The sequence below is a fragment of the Pistacia vera genome, unplaced genomic scaffold, assembly GCF_008641045.1.
Source record: "Pistacia vera cultivar Batoury unplaced genomic scaffold, PisVer_v2 Contig405, whole genome shotgun sequence".
Classification (NCBI taxonomy): Eukaryota; Viridiplantae; Streptophyta; class Magnoliopsida; order Sapindales; family Anacardiaceae; genus Pistacia; species Pistacia vera.
The window spans coordinates 1,741,277-1,768,230 of NW_022196230.1; the positions used below are offsets into that span (position 1 = coordinate 1,741,277).

General features: G+C 38.8%; 1 non-coding gene and 1 pseudogene across 1 annotated transcript; one reads left to right on the plus strand and one right to left on the minus strand.

Moving 5' to 3' along the window:
- Positions 1-969: 969 nt before the first annotated feature.
- LOC116142139 lies at positions 970-26,954 on the minus strand (annotated as a pseudogene).
- Positions 22,122-22,228, plus strand: LOC116142209. Its single transcript, XR_004129970.1, has one exon. It is a non-coding gene; the product is annotated as a small nucleolar RNA R71 (small nucleolar RNA).

The following is a 26,954-nucleotide window of genomic DNA, read 5'->3' on the forward strand; positions in this document are numbered from 1 at the left end:
ATCGACTTTCATTTGCCGGTTTTCAGTCGTTTTGAGCGACAACAACTCCAACCACCACCACCCTTAGACTAACTGGCTACTCCCTTACAAAACCCCCAAAGTTCCCAAGTCAATCAAAAGCCAAGGTTTTCACTGTTTCTTGGCCAAATTCTAGCGATTCCGACAACTAAAACTTAATCGGAAACCACCTACCGACTCATCGTGATCAACCCTCAAAACCCCCTAAACCTGATTCATGTTTGCCTACTAGATGTTGCCTGAAAGTTGTCGTGATATAAATTTTGGTTCACCCAGTTTTCCCCTGAAACTGATTGGACCAACGGTTTGCTACAATGACCCCGGTCCAACCGCAGGTCATACCAGGTGAACTCAAACCCCCGATTTTAAGGCTGGCCTGGCCCGACTCAGTGGCTAGTTCCCAGTCAAACCGATTAAACTGGTCGAGTTTTAAAAGATTGCTTCTAATCTCTCTTTGAGTCTATATATTTACCTTCTACTACCGATCTTCCGTGGTTTGATGACGGATATTGAATGGTTTTCAATTTGGTGAAGGCTTGGACAGAGGAGGAGATGCGATGGTTAGGTTGAAGATGATGTTCAAATTCGTGTGCAAATGGGAGGGGATATTGGTAATTTCATTATTGTAAAATGGGTAGACTAGTAATTGTCTCTACTTACATGAAATTAAATCCTTAAAAATTACAATGTCAAATAGGAAAGGGTATTATCTCTTTTCAATCATCGTATCCTTAATAGATAACAGATTTCACTAACATATTAACGATGGATGGGAAAGTGTTTTTATGAAAAATCAAGGGTAGGAAAATGTAATTATGCTAAACCTTGGGTGGGAAATTGTCATTCACTCTAAAAATAACTTGTCTAAGTAATGCTACTGCCATTAACTTCTTCTATAGCTTCTCTTCAATTTTGAAAAACATGGTTATACATGACATAGTCTACCAGAAAAGGGACTACAGTTCTCGAACAAAAAGGCCAGTCAGTAACTAAACTATGCACATTCAATTCAATAAATAGCCGAGGCCTTACCAGCCTCTCCCAGACTAAGATCCCACAGGTGCAATCCCTTTGGCCTTATCTGCAGCAGTTGCAGCTGCAGCAGCTGATGCGGCTGGATTAGGAGTTGATGGAGGTTGCACTGGGTTGGATTGTGAACTGCTCTATTGTGCAACTATCTGCTGAGGTTGCTGCTGCTGTGAATTGACTTTGGGCAAGTACACTTTTGATCTGATTTCCAGTAAGCGTCTCGTGCTCAAGCAATGCATGAGCCAGTGCATGAAGCTCCTTGCTATGGGACTATGGGTGGTGAGAATAGTTTTTGCATTGTTATAAGCCCTTTCCAGAAAGTATATCACTTCTTTCTCAATAAGGAGCCTAGTCTCTGTGCTCATGCTCTTACCATTGTCATCATAATTGTGAGTGACAACACCAACTTCCTTACTCATGCCATATTTTGTAACCATTGCTCTTGCAAGTTTAGTTGCTTGCTGTAGATCAGAAGACGCACCAGAAGAAACTTCATTTTCTCCAAAGATGAGCTCTTCTGTAACCCTTCCCCCGATGCAAACGTCAAGCCGAGCAAGCATTTGCTTGTGGGAAATGCTTGCAAGCTTTATCCTTACCAGGCAATTGGGCAACCATGCCAAGGGACATTCCTCGGGGAACTATTGTTGCGTTGTGAACTGGAAGCGCCCCATCAGTATGGATGGCCACAAGAGCATGACCACAAGAGCATGACCACCCTCATGGAAAGCTGTCAATTTCTGTGATTCATTAGAGATGACAGCTGACCTACGTTCACTTCCCATCATGATCTTGTCCTTTGCATACTCCATATCAGCCATTGTCACAGCTTTGGCTCCATCCATTATAGCCTTCAGTGCAGCAATATTGACTAGGTTTGTGATGCAACACGTGAAGTGCTAGTATATAATAAGAAGCGTAGGAAGGAGCAGTAGAAGATTAACTGTGATAAAAAGGCAACTAACGTGTGAAGAGAAGAAAAAGTTGAGTGGACAAGTGGCGAAAGAAGAATGGCGGATTGTTGAATTTTGTTAGGAGGAAGGAGTGAATAAAAAGAGCAATAGAAGAAGGAAAAGGATATCTGATGAGAATATAGTGAAGGGGAGGTAGCTGGCCCTCGAAGTCCAGCATATCAGTATTTAATAGTTTTGTTTGTTTATGTTCTTGTTATTCTGATATTGAGATATAATCAATCTGAATGAGTGTAATTCTTAACATCTCAATGGAGTTATATAGATTGTGATTCTTGATGTTTTCCTTGAATTGTTGAGTATATTCTAGTGATTAACTTTTGTGTGTGGTTGAGTAAAAGAATCTGGGAAGGTTCGCATCAAATTGGTATCAGAGCAGGTGTGTGGGTTATGGTTTCAACGAGAATGGAATCTAGATTAGAAAATGTGGAACGGGAGGTGACGAAATTGGGAATTGATATGGGAACTATTCGCGAACGCATGGTTGAGATACAGAGTTGGATGAGGAGAAAAGATGAAGAAGAAGTTGGACGTGGTGAACATACTTCATCAAGGAACGTGAGAAATCATGAAGGAGAAGATCAAAACAGAGCAAGTGGATCAGGGATTTTGGGACAAAACTAGAGTGAGGTAGGAGGACGGAAACTGGAATTACCCATTTTTGTGGGTGGGGATCCTTACGAGTGGATTTTTAGAATTGAAAGATACTTCAGTCTGAACGGAATTCCTGATGAAGGGAAGCTAACAGCGACGACAGTCTGTATGGAAGGGGAAGCCATTAACTAGTATCAATGGATGGAGGTCAGGGCACCTGTGACTTCATGGCCATCGTTCAAACTTGCTTTAATTCAGAGATTCAGCGAATCTTAAGAGAGCAATCCTTACGAGACTCTCATGGCCATGAAACAAACCAGCACAGTCACGGAGTACAGACCCAGGTTTGAAGCTGTAGCTACTTTGTTGGTAGAGGAGAAGGAAGAAATCTTAAACGCTATGTTTCTTAATGGCCTTAAGGCAGAAATTCAGGCTGAACTAAGATTGATCCAACCCACTTCTCTTCTTCAAGCAATAGAGAGAGCCCATAGAATGGAGGAGCGCAATTGGGCTTTAGAAGAAGTAAAGGCTGGCCTAGAAAGGAATAATAGGTGGAATGGGCCTGGGTATAATATTGGGTCAAGCACAATTGGGTCTAGAAACTTTAACCAGATTTCGACCTGACCCGACCCGACCCGGAGATTCACAAAAATTCCCAAATTCGACTAATTCGACTGAATCCCTAAAATCCAATCTCCATCCAATTTTTGGGCGACGAAGTGCAGAAGGTTCTGCCTTGGGTTCATCGGCGAGTTCTTCTCCCCGCGAGTACCCTTCCACCACTTTTCGATCATTCGACAGAGCCCCTCCATCGCGGTGAGATTTTCTGTTTCAAAAAATGACTGAGGCCGAGATTCAGTGAAAGAGGGAGACGGGGTTGTGCTTCAAGTGTGACGGGAAATATTTTTTCGGCCATAAGTATGGTGAAAATCAATTTCAAATAATTCTCATTGATGAAGAAGAGGAAGATCTAGATCCGAGTGAAGTAGGCGTTAGTGATGGAGCGACAGAAGAACAAACCCAAGGTAATGTTGAACTTTCTCTTAGCTCTGTGGTGGGGATAAATGGCCCAAAAACGATGAAGCTGAAAGGAAGTATTAAGGGTCAGGAGGTTATCATTTTGATTAACAGTGGGGCTTCCCACAATTTCATTAGTAGGAAGCTTGTAGAGAAGTTGGGTATTTCTGTGGAGAAGACATAAGCATTTGGGGTGAGAGTTGGAGATGGGTATAAGGTACGGAGTGATGGAGAGTGTAAGGCAATGTGTTTAGACATCCAGAAGGTGTAGATAATCCAAGATTTCTTCCCTTTTGACATGAGTAGTGTAGATGTAGTCCTAGGCATGGCGTGGTTGGAAACATTAGGAGAGACTACAATGGATTGGAGGAAGCAGGTAATGAAGTTTAAGTTGAGTGGAGAGATAGTGACACTTGTAAGGGATCCAACACTTATTAAAACAATGGTTTCTCTAAAAGCCATGATCAGAACGTTAAAGAGTGAAGGAACAGGATACATGGTGGAGTTTGGGCAGTTGCAAAAACAATTAGAGGATGAAACAATCACCGACAATTTGTTGTCCCTGGTGTTAGAAGAATTTTAGAATGTATTTGAACTACTGCCAGGATTACCCCCAAGTAGGTCCTAGGATCATGCAATTCGACTAATTCAGGATGCCCAACCCCCAAACCTTAGGCCATATAGATATCCATATTACCAGAAAAATGAGATTGAGAAGATTATTGGAGAGATGTTAGCTTCAGGGATTATTAAACCTAGTATCAGCCTTTTTTTCCAGCCCGGTTCTGTTGGTTAAGAAGAATGATGGTGGGTGGTAATTCTGTGTAGACTATAGGGCACTCAACAAACTAACGATTCCCGATAAATTCCTCATTCTAGCCATCGATGAGTTATTTGATGAACTTGGGGGAGCTGAGATATTCTACAAGCTTGATTTAAAGTTAAGATACCACCAAATCAGAGTCTGATCTGAGGATACCCACAAGACAGCTTTCCGGACTCACGAGGGTCACTACGAATTCCTGGTTATGTCATTTGGGTTTACCAACGCACCTTCCACATTCCAAGCCTTGATGAATGATTTTTTAGGCCCTACCTTCAGAAATTTATCCTGGTTTTTTTTTTACGATATCTTTGTGTACAACAGATCCAGGGAGGACCACGCATAGCATCTTAGTCTCACATTTCAGAAACTGTTGGAACATCAACTAGTGGCCAATCGAAAAAAATGTTTTTTTGGGCAACTGCAATTAGAATATTTGGGCCATTTGATTTCAGCGAAGAGGTTGGCTGTGGATCCTTCCAAAATAGAGTATTGTTGACTGGCCTCGCCCGAGAGATGTTAAGGCAATCCGAGGATTCCTAGGACTAACCGGGTATTACAGAAGGTTCGTTAAAGGGTACGGTAAGATAGCACTACCCCTGACTAATCTGTTAAAAAAAGACTCATTCGTGTAGGGTGAGCAACCTCAGGCAGCATTTGACGCTTTGAAAGTTGCCTTGACTAGTGTACCGGTGTTAATAATGCCTGATTTTTCTAAACAATTCGTGATTGAAATTGATGCGTTCGGGTGTGGTTTGGGAGCTGTTTTAATGCCGGAAGAGAGACCTCTAGCTTTTCTCAGTAAAGGATTGTCACCTAATTCAAAGCTCAAATCTGTTTATGAAAGAGAGAACTGATGGCTATTATGATGGCGGTACATAAATGGAGACATTATTTGCTCAGCCGACGCTTTATCATCAGAACAGATCAGAAAAGCCTCCATTTTCTCACTGAACAAAGGCTGCTGAATGAAGACTAGCAGAAATGGGTGTTGAAATTACTCGGGTTACATTTTGAAATACAGTATCGACCAGGACCAAAGAAAAAAGCCGCTGATGCATTATCCCAGCGGCCTGAGAATGTTGAGAATAACGCCATTTCAATGGGTTGTTTCAGCGGGTTAGATGAACTGGAAGATGCCATTCAAAAGGATGATAAGCTGCGCCAACTCATCTAGCAGCTTATGGTTAATCCCCATTGCCACCCTCCTTTCAAATTAATGGGCTGACGCCTCATGTATTATAACAGATTGGTAGTACCAAAACAAGGTCCTCATATTTAGAAACTCTTGCACGAATTTCACTTATCCCTGATCAGCGGTCACTTTGGATTTTTCAAAACTTACAAGCGTCTTATGAATGTGTTTTATTGGGATGGAATGAAAAGGGACATCCAAACTTATGTTAGCTCCTGCAATGTGTGCCAACAAAGTAAATATGAAGCGTTGAGGCCAGCGGGATTATTGCAACCTCTTCCTATTCTAGTTCAGGTTTGGGAAGACATTTCCATGGATTTCATAATAGGACTTCCGAAAGTACACAATGTGGATACTATCTTGGTGGTAGTTGACCGGCTTACTAAGTATAGCCATTTTCTTATGTTGAGGCACCCTTATACAACAAAAGAGGTGGCAGCCGCATTCATTAAAGACGTGGTACGGCTCCATGGGTTTCCACGGACTATTGTTTCCGATTGTGATCGAGTATTCATGAGCCATTTTTGGGGGGAATTGTTCAAGCAAGCCGGAACTAAGCTTCATATGAGTTCAACCTACCATCCACAAACGGATGGCCAAACGAAGGTTGTCAATAGGTGTTTGGAAACTTACCTCCATTGTTTTGTAAGGAATCAACCTCGGTAGTGGCCTCATTGGATTCCATGGGCTGAATTCTGGTTCAATACTACATACAACAGTTCCACGGGTATGAGTCCTTTCAAAGCCTTATACGGAAGGGATCCTCTAGCCTTATTGAAGTACACAGACCACAGTTCCTCGATGGATGAAGTCAATCAGCAACTTCAGACCCGTAACAATATCTTGCTTGAACTCAAAGACAATTTGCACAAAGCTCAAAACCGCTTGAAGAATTATGCCAATGAAAAGAGGAGGGATGTCTAGTTTGAGATGGGAGACTCTGCCTATCTTAAGCTCCAGCCATACCGTTTGAAATCCCTAGCCTCTCGTTGCAATGAAAAGCTCAACCCAAGGTTCTATGGCCTTTTTTGAGTCTTTGAAAATATTGGGCCAGCAGCTTACAGGTTAGAACTGCCGGATAGTGCCTGTATCCATAATGTGTTTCACGTGTCCCAACTCAAGAAAACTGTTTTTCCACCAACAAACATTCAGCCTCTTCCAGATTCATTAAATGAGGACCTGGTTTTAGTAGTCGAGCCTGAGGAGGTGCTCAAGATCAGAAGGTTACTAATGGTCAACGGGAAGTCCTCGTTAAATGGAAGGGGTTGCCTCACCATGAGAATACTTGGGAAGAATATACAGCCCTGATCCTGCAGTTTCCTTCATTCTACCTTGAGGGCAAGGTGGCTGTTCTTCGGGAGGGTAATGATGCAACACGTGAAGTGCTGGTATATAATGAGAAGCGTAGGAAGGAGCAATAGAAGATTAACTGTGATAAAAAGGCAACTAACGTGTGAAGAGAAGAAACAATTGAGTGGACAGGTGGCGAAAGGAGAATGGCGGATTTTTGAATTCTGTTAGGAGGAAGGAGTGAATAAAAAGAGCAACAGAAGAAGGAAAAGGATATCTGATGAGAATATGGTGAAAGGGAGGTAGCTGGCCCTCGAAGTCCAGCATATCAGTATTTTATAGTTTTGTTTGTTTATGTTCTTGTTATTCTGATATTGAGATATAATCAATCTGAATAAGTGTAATTCTTAACATCTCAATTGAGTTATATAGATTGTGATTCTTGATGTTTTCCTTGAATTGTTGAGCATATTCTGGTGATTAACTTTTGTGTATGGTTAAGTAAAAGAATCTAGGAAGGTTCGCATCAGTTTGCAAGATCAGCACCTGAGAAGCCAGGAGTCCCTCTAGCAATTATCATCAAATCAACATCATCAGCCTTCAAGACCTATAATTTAAGAAGAAAAGAATTAGGTAAATTAGGTATTTGAGCATATAGGTAAAGAATATTACTCAAAACTAATAATGGTAGTAGCACGAGTTGAAATATTTAGTACATCCAATGAAGAACTATCCCATGAAGGCTAATATTCTAGGCTGTAAGACCGCAAAGCCAGCAAGGTTACGATAAAAATGCAATATAAGCATGGGCAAAAATATCCTCACAAAAAATAGAACATTTACATGAATTTCATGGCTTAATTAGATTATCATGATCCAGCAATGGTTTAATTGTATGTCAACTGGTTAAAGAAAGTGGAAGAAGTCACAATTCTGGAAAAAGTTTATGACACTAGCATCAATTAGATATAACCCATTGCTAATAGGACAAATACTTCAGCTAGGACCGTCAAGTAGACATTCCCAAACCAAAGCACTGTCCAGGATCAGCAGAGCTGGTGATTGTCAACTTAACCTCAGATTTCCAATACACCTTCGTCTATTTTCCCAGGAACAAAAAATACCTTTAACATGTGTGATTCCATAATCTGCCTTCATCCTTCTACATCCGGATTTGGAACAACAATGTGGTTATCAAATCGTCCAGTCTTACAAGCGCCTTGTCCAATGATTCGGGGAAATTAGTTGTAGCAATCACAATAATTCTTTCATTTTGTTTAAAACTATATAACTCTACTAGCAACTGGTTCAAAGTCATCTTCATGTACTGTCGGTCCTTAGGATTACGGCTTCCACCTATAACATCTATCTCATCAATAAATATTATACATGGTGACCACTTCTTTGCTGTAGAAAAGAGATCTCTCACTCTCTAAGCTCCAACACCAACAAACATATCTTCAAACTCACTGCCATTGCATGAGAAGAAAGGAACCCCAACTTCGCCAGCAATAGCTCTTGCCAACATGGTTTTTCTAGTGCAAGGTGGACCAACAAGCAAAACACCTTTTGGGAGCTTACCATCTAAACGAGTGAAATGCTGTAACAAGGAAAGCCAAAAACTTAGGGAATAAAAACCAACCTTCGTTTGGGTTAAGAAACATACTGAAAGAGGGCATGTCTAACATTTCAATCAGAAATATCATAGATATTGCATCTTAATTTATGATTCTAGACCCATTCTATGCACTCAAATTGTCATATCATCGAGAGAAGAGAGAAAGGTATATAAACAGAATTTACATACTCTCAACTACTGAAGAAAGATCAATTGTTTACATAGGTAGAATAAGCAACATGCTAGCCTAGTCAGAAGCAAGACAACCAAATGGCCTAATTTAACTTATTGATGACACCTAGATATGTATGCAACTACAAGCATGCAAGCACCTATTTTCATGGAATTTGATACTGAGAACAGTTTGCAGGAAGACAACTATGTGTCAAATTTGTCTAGGACCCAAACTGACACAAAAACCATAAGGACATGGCTAAGATATTGTTTGCATTAAGATGCCCTATTAAAAAGAGGCAAAATCGATTGTTTGGGGACTTCATCGAGAAAGATTCAATCTCTCTCTCTCTCTCTCTCTCATAGATTACCTTTAAGTGTAGACCCCAACATAATTTCTCTTCTAAGTGTGCAACTTGCACAACCATTTAAGTGTCAGTGTCACTGATGAGCCACTTGGGAGGCTAGTCTACAGTAGGAAGGGTAGAGGTGAGAAGTAGAGGAATATTTGTTATGCATGAGTGTTCCATAGGTACTATCCGAGAATGTTTGGTAGAGATACAATCCTGGGTGCGAAGAAAGGATGAAGAAGAAGCTGGCAGAACAGAAATGCGCTCATCGAGAAATGTTCGCTCTCACAAAGTAGAAAATCCTAATGGAGCTGGTGGGTCCGGTCACAATAGCCAAAATCTTAGTGAAATGGGAGGACGAAAATTGGAAATGCCAATATTCTTCGGCGAGAACCCTTACGGATGGAGTTTTAGAGTGGAGCATTACTTCAACCTTAACAAAATATCTGAGGAAGGGAAACTGACAGCGGCGGCCATTTGTATGGAAGGTGAGGCCATCAACTAGTTCCAATGGACCAAATCCAAAGCTCCAACAAGTTCATGAGCCATGTTTAAACTTGCACTCCTCCAGAGGTTTAGTGGGTCACGGGAACATAATCCTTATGAGTTCTTAATGGCAATGAGACAGACTGGTTCAGTGGCTGAATTTTGTCGGTAGTTGAAGCAGTGGTTGTACTTTTGATAGAGGAGAAGGAAGAGATATTACATGTTGCATTTTTAAATGGGCTTAAAGTTGAGATCAGGGCTAAAGTTCGTTTAGCCCAACCCACTCTTTAATACAAATAATTGAATTGGCCCAAAGAATAGAGGAGAGGAATCAGGCTTGTTGAGTTGTACAAATCAAATGTTTTAGGAATAGGATCTTTAGAATAGGAAATTAGATCATTCCCTTTCCTAGTTTAGATTATTTCATTTCCTTATATGGACTGTTGAATGTGTATATATTGTTGTATTTTGTTCACAATCAATATGAAGAAAATTCTTCTGATTTCACATGGTATCAGAGCTAAGAAATTAGAAACCCAAGAAAAAATTTCTTTTCTTTTTTCGGGATATTTTCCGACGAACGTGAGGTCTCACCGCCTGCACCTGTGCACTCAGACACAACCAGCGAGCACACCCATCATCGTCCAACGCTGCATTGTCATCACCAGCGTCGGAAATAGCTCATTATCGTCAGAATATCCTCTTTTTCCGATCTGCCCAAAATTAGTTTTTTTTTTTTTTTTTCAGCCTAGATCAGTTAAATCTCTCCCATAAGACAATCATGCTCCCTGAAGGATCCAACACCAAATCAGGTTCTATTTCTTTTTTGTCTTTTCCTCCTATCACAACTGAAAAATTGATAGGCAGCTCCAATTATTCCTCATGGGCTGCCTCTGTTGAACTGTGGTGTATGGGACATGGTCTGGAGGATCACTTGACCACTAAGGTTGAAGATGTTACGGATGATAAGACTACCTAGGTAAAGACAAATGCTTTAGTATGTGGTTTATTATGGCAGTCTATGACCCTCACCTTCATTCTACTTATAAAATATATTGAACCTATTTTGAGGTATGGCGATAGGCCAAATTGCTTTATTCTAATGATATCCGGAGACTTTATTATGTTGTGTCCAATTTGGTAAATCTCAAATAGTAAGATGTGGGCATGTTTGACTTTCTTGGTAGGATGGCCTCTCTCAAGGCAAAATTTAATTTGTTATTACCCGCAGGCAAGTCTAAAGCAAAAGATCTAGCACAACGAGACAAATTCTTTATGGTTCTTACTCTTTCCGCTATCAGTCTTGCTTTCACTCCAGTATGAGATCAAATTTTGGCAAGTGCTACTGTGCCTTCTCTTGATGAAGTTTTTACTCAACTACTTCGAGTCTCCTCCCTTGGTGTTATGGTTGGATCTTCCCCAATTGATTCTTCTGTCCTGGCCTCTCAGTCTCAAACTTTTATTAAAGGAGAACAAGGGGATCGTAGCGGCAGGGGAGGTCAACCCAAGTGTAGTTATTGTCATAGGTGGGGGCATATCTGGGAAAAATGGTACAAATTACATGGGCATCCTCCTCGGGTTGCCAATGTTGCTTATCCTGATCATCATTCTGAATCTTTTGAAGAACCAAGTCAGCCATCCTTGACTCTTACGGGTGCTAATTATGATGAATATCTCCAGTTCCAGGCAAATAAGCAGTCTTCTTCATCTGTTGCCTCCATCGTTCAGTCGGGAAAATCAGTTGCATGCCTCACTTAGTCGTCTCCTCAAGGGTCTTGGGTTCTTGATTCTGGTGCATCGAATCATATCTCTGGTAACCCCCATTTGTTTTCTCGTCTTATTAATACTACCTCTTTGTCTCCTGTTACCTTAGCCAATGGGACCAAAGCAGTTGTTAAAGCAGTAGGTCGTGCACAACCACTTTCCTCCATGACTTTAGATTTGGTCTTGTATATTCCCCATTGCCCTTTTAACCTTCTATCTGTCAGTAAACTCACCCGCTCTTTAAATTGTTCTACCACTTTTACTAATGATTTTGTTGTTATACAAGACTGCAACACAGGACGAATGATTGGCGCAGGACATGAGTCACAGGGCCTCTATCATCTCAAGTTAACTTCTGCCCCCATTGCCTACACTGTCTTCGATTCTCCTCTTCTCCTTCATAATCGTTTGGGTCATCCTAGTTTAACAAAACTTCAGAAGATGGTTTTAGGTTTATCTACTTTATCGTCTTTAAATTGTGAGTCCTGTCAACTTGAAAAACTTTCTCGTACTACGTTTCCAAAGAGTGTCAATAAACAGGCTACGTCCCCTTTTGAGTTAGTTCATTCCGATGTTTGGGGTCCTTGTCGAGTCTCATCCATTTTAGGGTTTTGGTATTTTGTTACGTTTGTTGATGATTATTCTCGTTGCACTTGGTTATTTTTAATAAAAAGTCATTCCGAATTATTTTCTATATTTGAATCCTTTTGTGCTAAAATTAAGACACGTTTAATGTTGTTATTTGTGTGTTTTAGAGTGATAATGCTCATGAATATTTTTTTGCTCCCTTTACCAAATTCATGTCATCTCAGGGAATTCTCCATCAATCCTCTCGTGTTTATACTCCACAACAAAATGGAGTTGTTGAGCATAAGAATAGACATTTGATTGAAACTGCCCGAACCCAGCTTTTACACAATCAGGTTCCTTTCCAGTTCTAGGCAAATGATGTGTTAACTGCATGTTTCTTGATTAATAGGATGCCTTCTTCTGTCCTACAAAACTAGGTCCCTCATTCTGTTTTGTTCCCTAATCAACAGTTATACTCTCTTCCTCCACGTATCTTTGGTTGCACATGTTTTGTCCATATCCTTTCCCCAGGTACCAACAAACTGTTTGCCAAATATACCAAGTGTATTTTCCTAGGATACTTAAGACTTCAAAAGGGTTATAGGTGTTATTCTCCATCCATTCTTCAATACTTTCTATCCGTCGATGTTACCTTTTTTTAGTCTTCTCCCTTCTTTTCTACATCAGACAGTGATTCTATCACCATTGTCCTTCTATACCCTACATTGAGTCTACTTATAATCATCTTACAGAGTCTATTACTATTCCTCCCAGTCCTACCACTATAGGTGAGTCTCCTCTTCTAGGTGATACTATTGTTCCGAGTACGGCTATTGACACTGTTCTTGATAATGTTCCTGAGGCTCATGTTCCTGATCCTCCTGCGTCAGATTCCTCTCCTACTGCGGCCGTACCTCTTGAAGACCGATTTCCCATTGCAATTCATAAAGGTATGCAGTCCACTCGCAACCCTCATCTGATCTATAATTTTCTTAGTTATCACTGCTTATCTCCATCATATTATGCTTTTGTGTCAACCATTTCTTCTGTTTCTATTCTTTTTAATGTTGGTGAGGCACTGATTGATCTCGGCTGGCGTCAAGCTATGGTTGAAGAGATGATTGCTTTACATCATAGTAATACTTGGGAATTAGTTGCTTTGCCTCCCGACCAATCACCTGTTGGTTGTCATTGGATTTATATTGTCAAGGTTGGCCCAGATGGTCAGGTTGATCGACTGAAGGCACAGTTGGTTGCAAAAAAGGTATACTCAGACTTATCGGTTGGATTATTATGAGAAATTTTCTCTTGTGGCTAAAATGTCTTCTGTCCACTTGTTTTTATCTATGGCTGCTCTCCGCCACTGGCCTCTGTACCAATTAGACATTAAGAATGTCTTTCTTCACTATGAGTTTTAAGAAGAAATCTGTATGGAGCAACCGCCTGGCTTTGTTGCTCAAAGGGAGTCTGCCTTGGTATCGAAGTGGCTCAATCTAGCTCAGGTATTGTTATTTCTCAGAGGAAATATGAACTGGATATTTTGGAAGAAACAAGGATGTCAGAATGTAGACCGATAGACTCTCCTATGGATCCTAATTCAAAGTTCTTACCTGGATAGGGGGAGCCTCTTGCAGATGCTGGGAAATACCGAAGACTAGTTGGTAAACTTAACTATGTCACCATTACATGACCTGATATTTCCTTCTCCGTCAATGTTGTTAGTCAGTTTCTACAGTCTCCTTGTGACGGTCATTGGGATGTAGTTATTCGGATTTTAAGATATATCAAGGGTACACTAGGCAAAGGTCTATTATATGAAAACAGGGATCATACACAGATTGTCGGATATTCTAATGCTGATTGGGCAAGTTCTTCATCTGATAGACGTTCCACTATAGGTTTTTGTATTCTTGTGGGAGGAAACCTTGTATCTTGGAAAAGTAAGAAGCTTAGGGGTCCTCGTATTGACTTTATTTGTAACAAGCTTGGTGCATATGATTTATATGCCCCAACTTGAGGGAGAGTGTTGAGTTATACAAATTAAATGTTTTAGAAATAGGATCTTTAAAATAGGAAATTAGATCATTCCTTTTCCTAGTTTAGATTATTTCATTTCCTTATATGGATTGTTGAATGTGTATATATTGTTGTATTTTGTTCACAATCAATATGAAGAAAATTCTTCTAATTTCACAAGGCTTTAGAAGAAGCCCGATTAGGAGCAGCTAAGTTTTCCCGCATGAATGGACCTGGGCTTTCATACGGGTTCAACAACCATGGATCCAGAAATTTGACTTAACCCAATGACAACCCAAAATTCCCAAATTCACCAAAAATCCCTAAAATCAACCCCTGTTTCCAATTACAACCGGCGAACACCTGAATCCTCAATACAGAGTTTGTCACCCAATTACTCCCCTCGTGACTAGCCACATCTTCTTTTCGAACCTTTGAGCGACCAACCTTTAAAAGGAAAGAGTTTCCATTTAGAAAGATGACAGATGCAAAAATCCAAAAGGAAAAAGAGAAGAGCCTTTGTTTTAGATGCGATGGTAAGTTCTTTCCTGGACACAAATGTGGTGAAAAACAGTTCCAAATCATCTAAATTGATGAAGAGGAAGATGAACAAGAATCGATTGGTGGTAGAGAAACAGTTGAACTTGAAGTCGAGTGTCAACAAGGTAATGTCGAGTTTTCTCTCAGCTCGATGGTGGGGATCAATGGTCCAAAGACAATGAAGCTTAAAGGAAGAATAAAAGGTAAGGAGTTGATTGTATTGATTGATAGTGGGGCTTCCCACAATTTTATCAGTTTTGAGGTGGTTAAAAGGTTGGGGATACCAATAGTAGGAACTCAATCTTTTGGGGTTAAAGTGGGTGATGGGTATAGCGTGAGGTGTGAAGGAGAGTGTAGAGACGTTTTTTATGGAGTTATAAGGTGTTACCATCATTCAAAACTTCTTTCCATTTGACATGAGTAGTGCTGATGCTGTTCTGGGAATTTTGTGGCTGGAGACTCTAGGTGAGACAGTCACTAATTGGAGAAAGCAAACAATGAGGTTTAAATTGGGAGATCAGACAGTTAGTTTGTGTGACTATCCATCAGTTAACAAAACAATGGTGTCTCTCAAAGCTATGATTAAGGCATTGCAACGTGAGGGCCAAGGTTGTTTGATAGAATTTGGACAGATTCAAACACAGTGTGATAAAAATGGGGATATTGATGATTGATTGCTAGATGTGTTGGAGAAACTTAGTCAAGTTTTTAACCCACTCTCAGGACTACCACTTGCCAGATCGAGAGACCACACCATTCAATTAATTTCAGGAACTCAACCACCAAACCTTAGACCTTATAGGTACCCTTATTATCATAAAAATGAGATAGAGCGCATTGTCAAGGACATGTTGGCCTCTAGGATTTTAAAGCCTAGCATAAGTCCATTCTCAAGTCCTATTTTACTGGTAAAGAAGAAGGATGGGGGTGGAGATTCTGTGTGGATTATAGAGCAGTTAACGAGGTGACAGTTCCAGACAAATTCCCGATTCCAACTATCGAAGAGTTAGAAGGGGCAACAGTGTTTTCCAAGCTTGATTTGAAATCAGGCTATCATCAAATCAGAGTTAAACCAGAGGACACAAGCAAAACAGCTTTCCGAACACACGAAAAGCACTATGAATTTATGGTTACGCCTTTTGGCCTCACCAATGCACCAGCCACCTTTCAAACAGTAATGAATGATGTCTTCAAGTTGTATTTGAGGAAGTTTTTGTTAGTTTTCTTCGATGACATATTGATTTACAGTAAGGAGATGGGCAAGCATGCAAGGCATCTAAGCATTATCTTAAAGACACTATTAGATAATCAATTGGTGGTCAATAAGAAGAAATGCATTTTTGGACAACAACAGTTAGAATATTTTGGGCATGTGATGTCAACAAAAGGAGTGGCGGTTGACCCCTCAAAGATAGAGAGCATTACTAAATGACCAGCGCCAAGGGACATCAGGGCATAGAGGGTTTCTTGGTTTGCCAGGATATTATCGACGATTTGTTCGAAATTATGAAAAGATAGCCCTCCCATTCACTGCTCTATTAAAGAAAGATTCATTTGTATGGAGTACAGTAGCTCAAGGTGCTTTTGAAGAATTAAAAAGACTCATGACGAGTGTTCCAGTCTTCTGAATGCCTAATTTCACACAGGAATTTATCGTAGAGACTGATGCTTCTGGGAATGGTTTAGGGGCTGTGCTGATGCAGAAGAGGCGACCTATTACCTTTCTCAACAAAGGTTTGTCTCTAAATTCCAAACTTAAATCAGTTTATGAATGAGAATTAATGGCTATAGTTATGGCTGTGCAAAAATGGCGCCATTATCTTTTGGGAAGACGTTTTGTTATCAGGACAGATTAGCGAAGTCTTCACTTCTGAATTGACCAGAAATTGTTGAATGAGAATTAGAAAAAATGGATTATCAAGTTATTGGGGTTAGATTTTATAATTCAGTACAAACCTGGGCTACAGAACAAGGCAACAGATGCTCTCTCTAGAATGCCAGAAGTTGTTGAGAATCACGCTATTTCTATGAGCTGCTTCTCAGGTATAACAGATTTAGAAGATGCCATTCATCAAGATGACAAGTTATGCGAGATCATGCAACAACTTTTGATTGACCCAAATAGCCATCCTCATTTCAGATTGGTGGGATGACATTTGTTGTATCATGATAGACTAGTGGTGCCTAAATCTGGACCTCATATCCAGAAAATATTACATGAGTTTCATTCCTCGCCCATTGGGGGCCATTCGGGTTTCTTTCGAACATATAAACGCATCACAAATGTAGTGTTTTGGGAAGGGATGAAGAAAGATATTATGGGGTTTGTGGAAGCCTGCACTATTTGCCAACAGAACAAATACGACGCCTTAAGTCCAGCGGATCTGCTACAGCCATTGCCCATTCCTAACCAAGTGTGGGAAAATGACTCTATGGACTTTATTATGGGGTGATGCTTTGTTACTACAACATGCATAAATAGCAAATGCACGAGTCGCACAAAGTAATAAAATGATGAGTGAGTATCGTTCCCACGAGGATAGTGTTACTAAGTACCGTTTCTCTAGTTTAAGTCCTAATTGAAGCAACAATAAATTGGATTGATGGAAAATTAACAAAATATAAATGAATGATAATGAAATTAAAGCAAAACCCAACAACTTAACTAATTAAACAATGCTAAAAAAATGATAAGGTGTTGATTTCACCTAGATACACTAACCCAATTCATAGAATCTATTACCCAAGTTCTAATTCCTTGATTGAAAATCGAATTCCCTAAGTTGTAAAACATACCTTCTCAGGCTACATTTCCCTACTTATCCCTATTAAGTTTCCGCACCCAACAAAATGAAGATTAATAGTTCAAAGTCTTTTAAGCTTTATGGAATTCTATCTAGATTTCATAGATCGCTAAATCTATCTCTAGCCTTTGCTTAATCTATGGTATTTATCCCAAGAGGCACAATCACAAATCACTTTTCAGTCTCATTGTGAACAACACACATTTGAATGGTGATCAAGCATCCAAAAGTCATTAAGCAAAGAGATAAACACTCAATCATGAAATTAAAACTCAAAGTAAATCAATTCATATAAAATTGAATCATTGTATCAAGATTACATCAAACTCTAGCTAAACAACTCAGTTCATACTCAAAAATGAAATAAAATAACTAAAACAAACTGAATCAAGATTCATCATTGAAAAACAAGCAAAAGATGAAGAACTCTTCTCTAATTTAAAGCCCAAATCTTCAATACTCTTCTCCTTCCAAGAGCTGCCTTCCAAATGACGAACCCAGGCCTTTTCTCTTCCTTTTCGCTCTAATTTATACCTCTCTCACTTAAGGATGAAGCCCTAGCAAGCCAAAACGCGTCGTTTTATTTTTACAGCTGATGCAGGTTTCGCTGCGATGAAGCTTTTTCCTTGCCGCAGCGAGGACTTTCGGGCCAAATTTGAGCATGATAGAGTCTGAATCTGAAAACGTGTTAAACATATGAATTGTAGCTATTTCAATTTCTTTCTATCTACAGCTCAAGTTATGGCAAAAATACTAAAGCACGTCCAAAGACCTTTTTTCTTCAGTTTCCAACGTACTTTTCATGACTTCAAGCCAAGTTTTCACCCTTGTCTAGTCAGAATTAGGAAAAACCTAAAACATGAAAGTTGTAGCTTTTCTTCTTAGCCTTCTAAAGCTTCTAAATTCAAGTCATTCCGAGTTTTCAAGCTCAAGTTACACAATTTACGCTCAAAGCTGTCATTTATGCTCAAAATCATCGTTTAGGCCTGCAAAGACAAATTAATAGAATTAAGTAGCAATTATGGCCCAAATTGTATGAAAAGTATCTTAAATCCAATCAAAATTCAATGCAAAATCATAGTGTAAAATATGATTATCAAATACTCCCAAACTTAAGATTTGCTCGTCTTCGAGCAAAAAGGAATAAAAATCAAAACAAAAAGAAAGATAAATACCTAGATTGAATCATAATGCAAGTCTCAAAAATTGTTGGTACATTATTACAAAAAAAAAATGCTCAACCCTCCAAGAAGTCATAAATTGAATTGACTATCTTTCTCCATCGGTCTCCTGAGTAGGTGATCCCTACTTCAATCCACATTCTGACTTCTCGGATTATTTTATGCAAAAATGTAAAGTTTATCAAATGGTGGCAGACTCCATAAGCCTAAGTATGGAAATACTCTCCACTAATGTAGACTAGACATCGCTAAGGATCAAAAGGTCTTTGTAAGCTTGTAACATTAGGCTCGGGTAGTGGGCTCCAAGGAAAAGGATATGATAAACAAAGTAAGAGAACTTGGTTTTCCTCATGCAAACATTAAGAGCTACATCAATCAACCACCAATCAAAGTGTCAGCCTTTTTACAACCCTCAAACTTAAGCATTTCTTATTTTTTATTTTGAATTGAACTAAAGAAATTTTTTTTTTTATTCTTCTTGTTCTTTTTTTTTTTTTTTTTTTTTAAATTACGAATATTTACAACACCATTGCGGTCTATTGCCCCTTCTTCCTACCCTTTTTGCAACCCCCAAACTTAAGATTTGCTCTATCACTTATTCACACACCTCTCAAAGCTCTTTTGTGTCATACATTAGGTCCATAATTCTCCTAAAGGGTATGATAAAGTGTTTAGAGTATAGGGATTGGACAATTTTTGGTTTGCTAGGAAAATAAGGCAATAATAATCTCATAGGGCTCAAATGGGTGACTAGGGAAAGATTCATTCATGGGTCGGCTGGAAAGGCTCAAACGTTCCGAAAAATGCCTAAATCATTTCCTCAACAATGTTTAATCCTAGAATTTCGTCTCAAGTACTTCTTAACTAGGTAGTCCACCAACATTATCAAAACTTCACCTAACCACATAAAATATTTCTAAGCATGCCGAAAGAGTGAAAATGGTGGTTGAACCACTCAACGAACCTCAAGCTAAATCAAGTCAACCAACCTAAACTTGAAGCAATGCTTAACATTTTCCAAAAATAATATCCCAACAATTCTAGTTTCATCATAGACTTATGCAATTCATCTAGGCAACAACAACAAAACACACTAAACAAGTAACAATCAAAGAACTTAAAACAAAAAGAAACACAATTTCGAGCTAAAACACAAACAAACTAGACACAAAAATTTTGAACATTTTCCTACCCCCAAACTTAAAATGACATTGTCCCTAATGTCACATCATGCACATCCAAGGAATAGAAAAACAAAAGTAAATGTTACAAGATACTTCAGTGATTAATCCATAAAGGTCGATTTTTGTGCAAAATCCTAGCATCCATTCCTTGGCTTCCTCATCATCATCATCTGTCAAGCAATTGAAAGTCTATGGTGCCAAATGTGTTAGATACCCTCACCGATTAATATGAAAGAATTACATCATGATCTCAACCTTATTGAACTAAACCTAAAATCTAAACAAAAACAAAATAAAGAGCTAAAAACCAGGAAATCAACATCAATTCCTACTAACAAAACATAAAGAAATAAAAACAAAAACAAAAAAAGAAAAGTGCTTCAGGCTTCAATCTTCTTCTACTTCTTCCTCTTCACACAACTCCTAAATTTGCTAAAAGCGCTTCAACACAACAAACCCAACTTCCTCAACACCAAATTAAATCAAAATCAACAATTTCTACACTCCATAATCAACTCAATCCTCAACTTCTCAACCAACATCCACAATCAACAAATTCAAGCAATTTTTCAATAAAAACAAATCCACAATTGAAAGTGAACAAATAAATTGCACAAAAACTCTAAACCTTACCAAGCCCAAGCTTTCCAACCTTCAATTGCTCCAATTTCATTAAGAAAGCTCCAAATTTTCAAAACCTAACGGTTGCTAAAAATTTCTTCAAAATGGTTTAAACCGGGGCAATTGAAAGGTGCATGATTGTTTAAAGAGGTAAGGGAGTGGAATGGTGGGAAGAAAGTTCAATGAAAACTCTTTGGATTGAAGGTGGAAGTGTTTGGCTCTTGGATGTTCTTTGAAAGTTTTTTCAAAAAATTGAAAAATGACTGGAGTATAAATGGGAAACAGACTCCGCCGCGGCGAAGTTCTTCATTCAATTGCAAACCCATTCAATGCTGCAGCGAAGCAAATTTTCTCGCTGTGGCAAAAAATTCCAGTGTAAACGTCGTCGTGGCGAAAACCATACTTCGCCGTAGCAAAATTTCCTTAGCACAACTCCACGATACCATTTATGCCGTGGCGAAAAATTCCAGAGAGCACATCGCCTCGGCGAAGAACAAACTTTGCCGCGGCGAAGTCTAGAACTTTTTGAATTCCTTTTCTTGCAAAATGTACATCGCTGCGGCGAAAACTAGAAATTTCCCGCTTCTCGCCTTAATTCGATAATTTACCTAAAACACCAAAAAGCACAAAATCAAAATCATTCAAAATCATCAGAAAACTAAACAAATTCAAAACAACAAACAAATGAAAACACTTGGGTTGCCTCCCAAGAAGCGCTTGTTTATAGTCGGAAGCTCGACTTTCCCATGGTCCTTCGTCAATCTGGATCCCTGTGGGTTGCTTCACTTCTCATTGCCACCTCTAAGTCTTTCCTTTGGAATTTCGGACATTCTCATAAGCATCTTTTTAGAACTTCAAATTCGTATATGCGTACTTGAGATGAGATGGTGATTGGTTGAGTCCAATGTTTGGAGTCTCTTCCAACACCAATGTTGACTTGTGCGCATTTAAACCAAATTCCTCAAATTATTCCTTGTGAGGTGAGTTGCTTGGTTGAAATTCCCCTAAGTATCTTGCACACCCTTTTGCTTTGAGATTTTCCTCTTCATTAGTCTTATCTTCATGTTCTTCCAACTTTTCTTCATTGTGAGGTTGCTCCAACACTATACCTCTTCTCAATGTTATGACATTTAATTGTTCTTTAGGATTTGTGACCATTGTGCTTGGTAAATAACCTTGAGATCTCTCTGTCAATTGTTCAACCAATTGTGCTACTTGAACCTCTAAATTTTGAATGGACACTCCTTGATTTATAAAGTTTGACCGTGTCTCATTCATAAATCTTGTGGTTTCTTGCATGAATTTCCCGAACATATCCTCTAATTTCGACATTCTTTGCTCACATGGTTGATGATTCACCACTGGTTGATGGTTTGGCACTGTCATTTGATTTGATTGATTGCTTTGATTGCTCAAGGACAAATTTAGGTGATTCCCCCAACCAAGATTGTAAGCTTTGGAGAATGGGTCATTTTGTAGCCTTTGTGAACAAACCATGTAATTCACTTGCTCGGTTGTTGAGAAGAGTAACTGGTCTCCATCTTGGCATTCCACACTCCCATGGTTTCCTACACAAAATTCACAAGTTATAAAAGGTGAGTGAGTAGAATTTACACTCATACCTCCTAATTGGCTTTGAAGTGATGCAATTTGTGCAAATAATGTGTCAAATACGTCGACTTCATGTAAACCCATTGTTCTCTTCGGCATTGCTCTCTTATTAGGTCTTTGGTAGCTATTGTTGGCCATCACCTCAAGCAATTCATAAGCCTCTTCTAGGGTCTTGTTATTTAAGGCTCCGCCTGCTGCCACATCTACCATCGTTTGAATATTTGGTAGCAACCCATTGTAAAATGTTTGAACTTGTCTCCAAAACGGTAGACTATTATGTGGACATTTCCTTAACAACTCCGTGTACCTCTCCCAAGCTTCATATAGTGATTCATCGTTGCCTTGCACGAAAGAGGTAATATCATCTCTCATACTTAAGACTATACAATATTTACGATTAACTAAAAAAAAAAATGAAATAAAAGCTTCAATTTAGCACTACACTAGATACTATCAATATTAATAATCAACTATCCCCGGCAACAACGCCAAAAACTTGATGCGTTGTTACTACAACATGCATAAATAGTAAGTGCACTAGTCGCACAAAGTAATAAAATGATGAGTGAGTATCGTTCCTACGAGGATAGTGTTACTAAGTACCGATTTCTCTAGTTTAAGTCCTAATTGAAGCAACAATAAATTGGATTGATGGAAAATTAACAAACTAAATACAAATTAACAAAATATAAATGAATGATAATGAAATTAAAGCAAAACCCAACAACTTAACTAATTAAACAATGCTAAAACAAATGCTAGGGTGTTGATTTCACCTAGATACGCTAACCCAAATCATAGAATCTATTACCCAAGTTCTAATTCCTTGATTGAAAATCGAATTCCCTAAGTTGTAAAACATACCTTCTCAGGCTATATTTCCCTACTTATCCCTATTAAGCTTCTGCACCCAACAAAATGAAGATTAATAGTTCAAAGCCTTTTAAGCTTTATGGAATTCTATCTAGATTTCATAGATCGCTAAACATATCTCTAGCGTTTGCTTAATCTACGGTATTTATCCCAAGAGGCACAATCACAAATCACTTCTCAGTCTCATTGTGAACAACACACATTTGAATGGTGATCAAGCATCCAAAAGTCATTAAGCAAATAGATAAACACTCAAGCATGAAATTAAAACTTAAAGTAAATCAATTCATATAAAATTGAATCATTGTATCAAGATTACATCAAACCCTAGATAAACAACTCAGTTCATACTCAAAAACGAAATAAAATAACTAAAACAAACTGAATCAAGATTCATCATAGAAAAACAAGCGAAAGATGGAGAAATCTTCTCTAATTTGAAGCCCAAATCTTCAATACTCTTCTCCTTCCAAGAGTTGCCTTCCAAATGACGAACCTAGACTTTTTCTCTTCCTTTTCGCTCTAATTTATACCTCTCTCACTTAAGGATGAAGCCCTAGCAAGCCAAAACGCGTCGTTTTATTTTTACAGCTGATGCAGGTTTCGCCGCGGTGAAGTTTTTTCCTTTCCGCAGCGAGGACTTTCAGGCCAAATTTGAGCATGACAGAGTTTGAATCTAGAAAAGTGCTAAACATATGAATTGTAGCTCTTCTTCTTAGCTTTCCAAAGCTTCTAAATTCAGGTCATTCTGAGTTTTCAAGCTCAAGTTACACAATTTACGCGCAAAACTGTCATTTATGCTCAAAATCATTGTTTAAGTCTGCAAAGATAAATTAATAGAATTAGGTAACAATTATGGCTCAAATTGTATGAAAAGTGTCCTAAATCCTATCAAAATTCAATGTAAAATCATAGTATAAAATATGATTATCATGGGGCTTCCAAAGGCTCATGGGGTAGATACAATTCTAGTAGTTGTTGATCGTCTTGCAAAAAGCAACCATTTTTTAACTCTCAAGCATCCTTACACAGCTAAAGGGGTAGTTGATCTGTTTATCAAAGAGGTAGTACAGCTACATGGGTTTCCCTGCACCATTGTTTCAGATCATGATAAAGTTTTCATGAGCCACTTTCAGGGAGAATTATTTAAACAGTCAGGAACCCAACTGCACATGAGTTCAGCTTACCAACCGCAAACGGATGGTCAAACCGAGGTGGTAAATCGATGTTTGGAGACGTACCTCAGGTGCTTTGTCAATAGCCAACCCCAACAGTGGCTCAGATGGGTTCTGTGGGCAAAGTTTTGGTTCAACATAACTTATAGTAGCTCCACAGGTATGTGTCCATTTAAGGCTCCATATGGACGCGACCCTCCAACGGTGTTGAGGTATGCTGATCACACTTCCTCAGTCGATGAAGTCGACCACCAACTCTGGAATCACAATAATATCATCGAGGAGTTAAAGGTGAATCTCCTCAAGGTTCAAAACCGAATGAAGACTTATGCTAATAACCGACAGCAGGAAGTTACATTTGAGATAGGGGAATCCGTGGATTTGAAGTTACAGCCCTACAGATTAAGATCTCTAGCTCGTCGGTATAATGAGAAACTTAGTCCGAGGTTTTATGGTCCATTTGTGATCACGGACTGAATTGGAGCAGTAGCATACAGGTTGGCATTACCTCCCTCAGCTCGTATTCATGACGTTTTCCATGTCTCGCAATTAAAGAAGGCAACTTCCCCACTCCCCATAGCCAACCCCTACCGGGAGCCCTCAATGAAGATTTTATTTTGCAGGTTGAACCTGAAGCTATACTTAAGAAAAGAAAGCTCTTGAATGGACAATGAGAGGTACTAATTCAATGGAAAGACTTACCTCCTTATGAAAACACTTGGGAGGATTTTGACACAATCCATTCTCAATTTCCTTCCTTCCACCTTGAGGACAAGGTGGTTCTCCTTTGGGAGGGTAATGATGAGCCACTTGGGAAGGTGGTCTACAGTAGGAAGGGTAGAGGTGAGAAGTAGAGGAATATTCGTTATGCATGAGTGTTAAGAGTTGTTTTTGGGAGGACAGGTGGCTTAAGGAGATTGGAAGGAAGAAGGATTCGGTTAGGAGCAAAAGGTGTCAAGGAATAAAAGTGAGGGATAGAGGGAATTGAGGGATACTGAGAAAAGAAGGTTAAGGTTTAGAAGGGGAAGTGACTGACCCTCGAAGTTCTGTCTTATCTTTGTTTTTGTTGTACTTTGAATTGTTCCAATTTGTTGCTTGTTTGCTAGGTAGATGATAGAACATGATTTATGGATGTACTGTTCTATTTTAACGTCAATATAGAGTTTATTTCCTTTTCTTTATTGTGCTTATTGATTGCGAATTTGTATTGGATAGATTTGTTGTGTGTTTCTTGGTGGTTAACAGGTTAGTGTTCTATCAGTCACAAAAACATTCACACAGAGATAGACTAACATTAGTGCAATTGTATGCACTCGCGCATACATAGAGAGATGATTATTAGTAATTTACCTTTGGATCTCAAAGATAGTGGACAATTTCTTCAAGCTCTTGTTTTGCCTCGTCAACAACCTTTACATCTCTAAACTTTGTGTTAGATTCCATGCTAGGCTGCACTTTTTCATGTAAACCAAGTCCTAAAACATAGAGAATTACGAATAAGAAAAACTGTGTTACATTAACTTCAATTTGAATCTGTCCCGGTGACCAATATCATAGTAAAACCAAAAGGTATCATATATAGTTATACCTTTACTGATTCCTCTATCCTCAATAAGTGCTCCAACACCAGAAATCAATAGAAAACCCAGTAAAAATTGTGCGAATCATATGCCACAACTGCTCTTTAAAATACCCTCTTTTAGCTGGCACCATGTGTATAGGAGCCCTGGCAGTTCCAAGAATAGCATCTTTTGTTGATTTTCCCACATTCTTAAGAGCCGAAAAGGCTCGTATAATTTCTTCTTCCCTTGCTGAGTTGGCAACACCTACAAATATCATAGAAACCTCCTGCTTAACAAATAAAAAATAAAATAAATAACATCTGTAACAAAGCAAAAACACATTCCAAAATTTAAACAGATAAACTCAGTCCAGATTTCAAACTAGTAGGTATCCACTTTGCTTAATTTTTCATAACAATAGCAGCATGCCCACTTGGCAACATGCATATCTGAATCAGGAATGTCTTTGTGAAAACCAAGAATAATATGCAAAATGATTTAAACATCTCATCTTCATTTTGCCCAACTTTGCACTCCATCAGTATATTCAATGCCCTCAATGCTGATATATTTGTAAAATAAGAAACTTATTTTCCCACCCAGCTTAATGTCATCCAGCCTGTCACCTTTAACTAATGATTTAACATATTGAATGCTGCTTGGTTAGAATGTAATGACGGTTGGCTTTCAAATAGTCTAATCACTGCTTCAGAATCATTTCGACAGACAAAGTTCTCGAAGGTGGGCAACCTCACTTGCTTCATCTGCATCACGTATTGATCTATGAGCGAAATTACCAGCATAATTTGACTGTAACCTTTGTTGAGCACTTTTACCTGTAAAAAGAAGGAAAAGGAAAGTATTCTCATAACTGAAAACAAAGATAAACAAAAAAGATTGCCTAATCTTTTGCTTCATGTAATGCCTATGCAAAGTCCAAAGGCGAAAATAAAATAGAGCAACTCAGTCTGTTTTTAAGATATCTAGAAGCAGAACAGCAAACTATCAAAAAACTACCAGAGCAACACACTTCATCAAAACAAAGTAAGTCTTAACCAAATAACAACAATCAATTAAATATTTAATAATAAAAGTGAGACAAATGCATACCTCCAGCACCTCCAAACTAGTTGACAGTATAAGTTCTAACAAACAGATTTTTGACTTGCCCCAACTCAGATCGATGCTTAGAAACCTAATGAAGCAGCGGAAAACACAAAATATCAATAAATCAGCTGTGAAACATGAATGTTCAATCAAGATTCAGCTCTAACAATATTTAGCCAAACACAGTCTAATTCATATTAAATAAAGATGCAATCTCAAACGAGACCTGATAAATATCTCCCTATCCTGTCCAAATTACATCAATATTTTATTTAGAATCCTACCTTAACACAGAACTCCACCTGTGTGAAATCGCCCAATCAACCACGCTCCACCTGCAGCCCGAGGACCTCCCTCCACCACACCGTGAATGGCAGCCGCCAT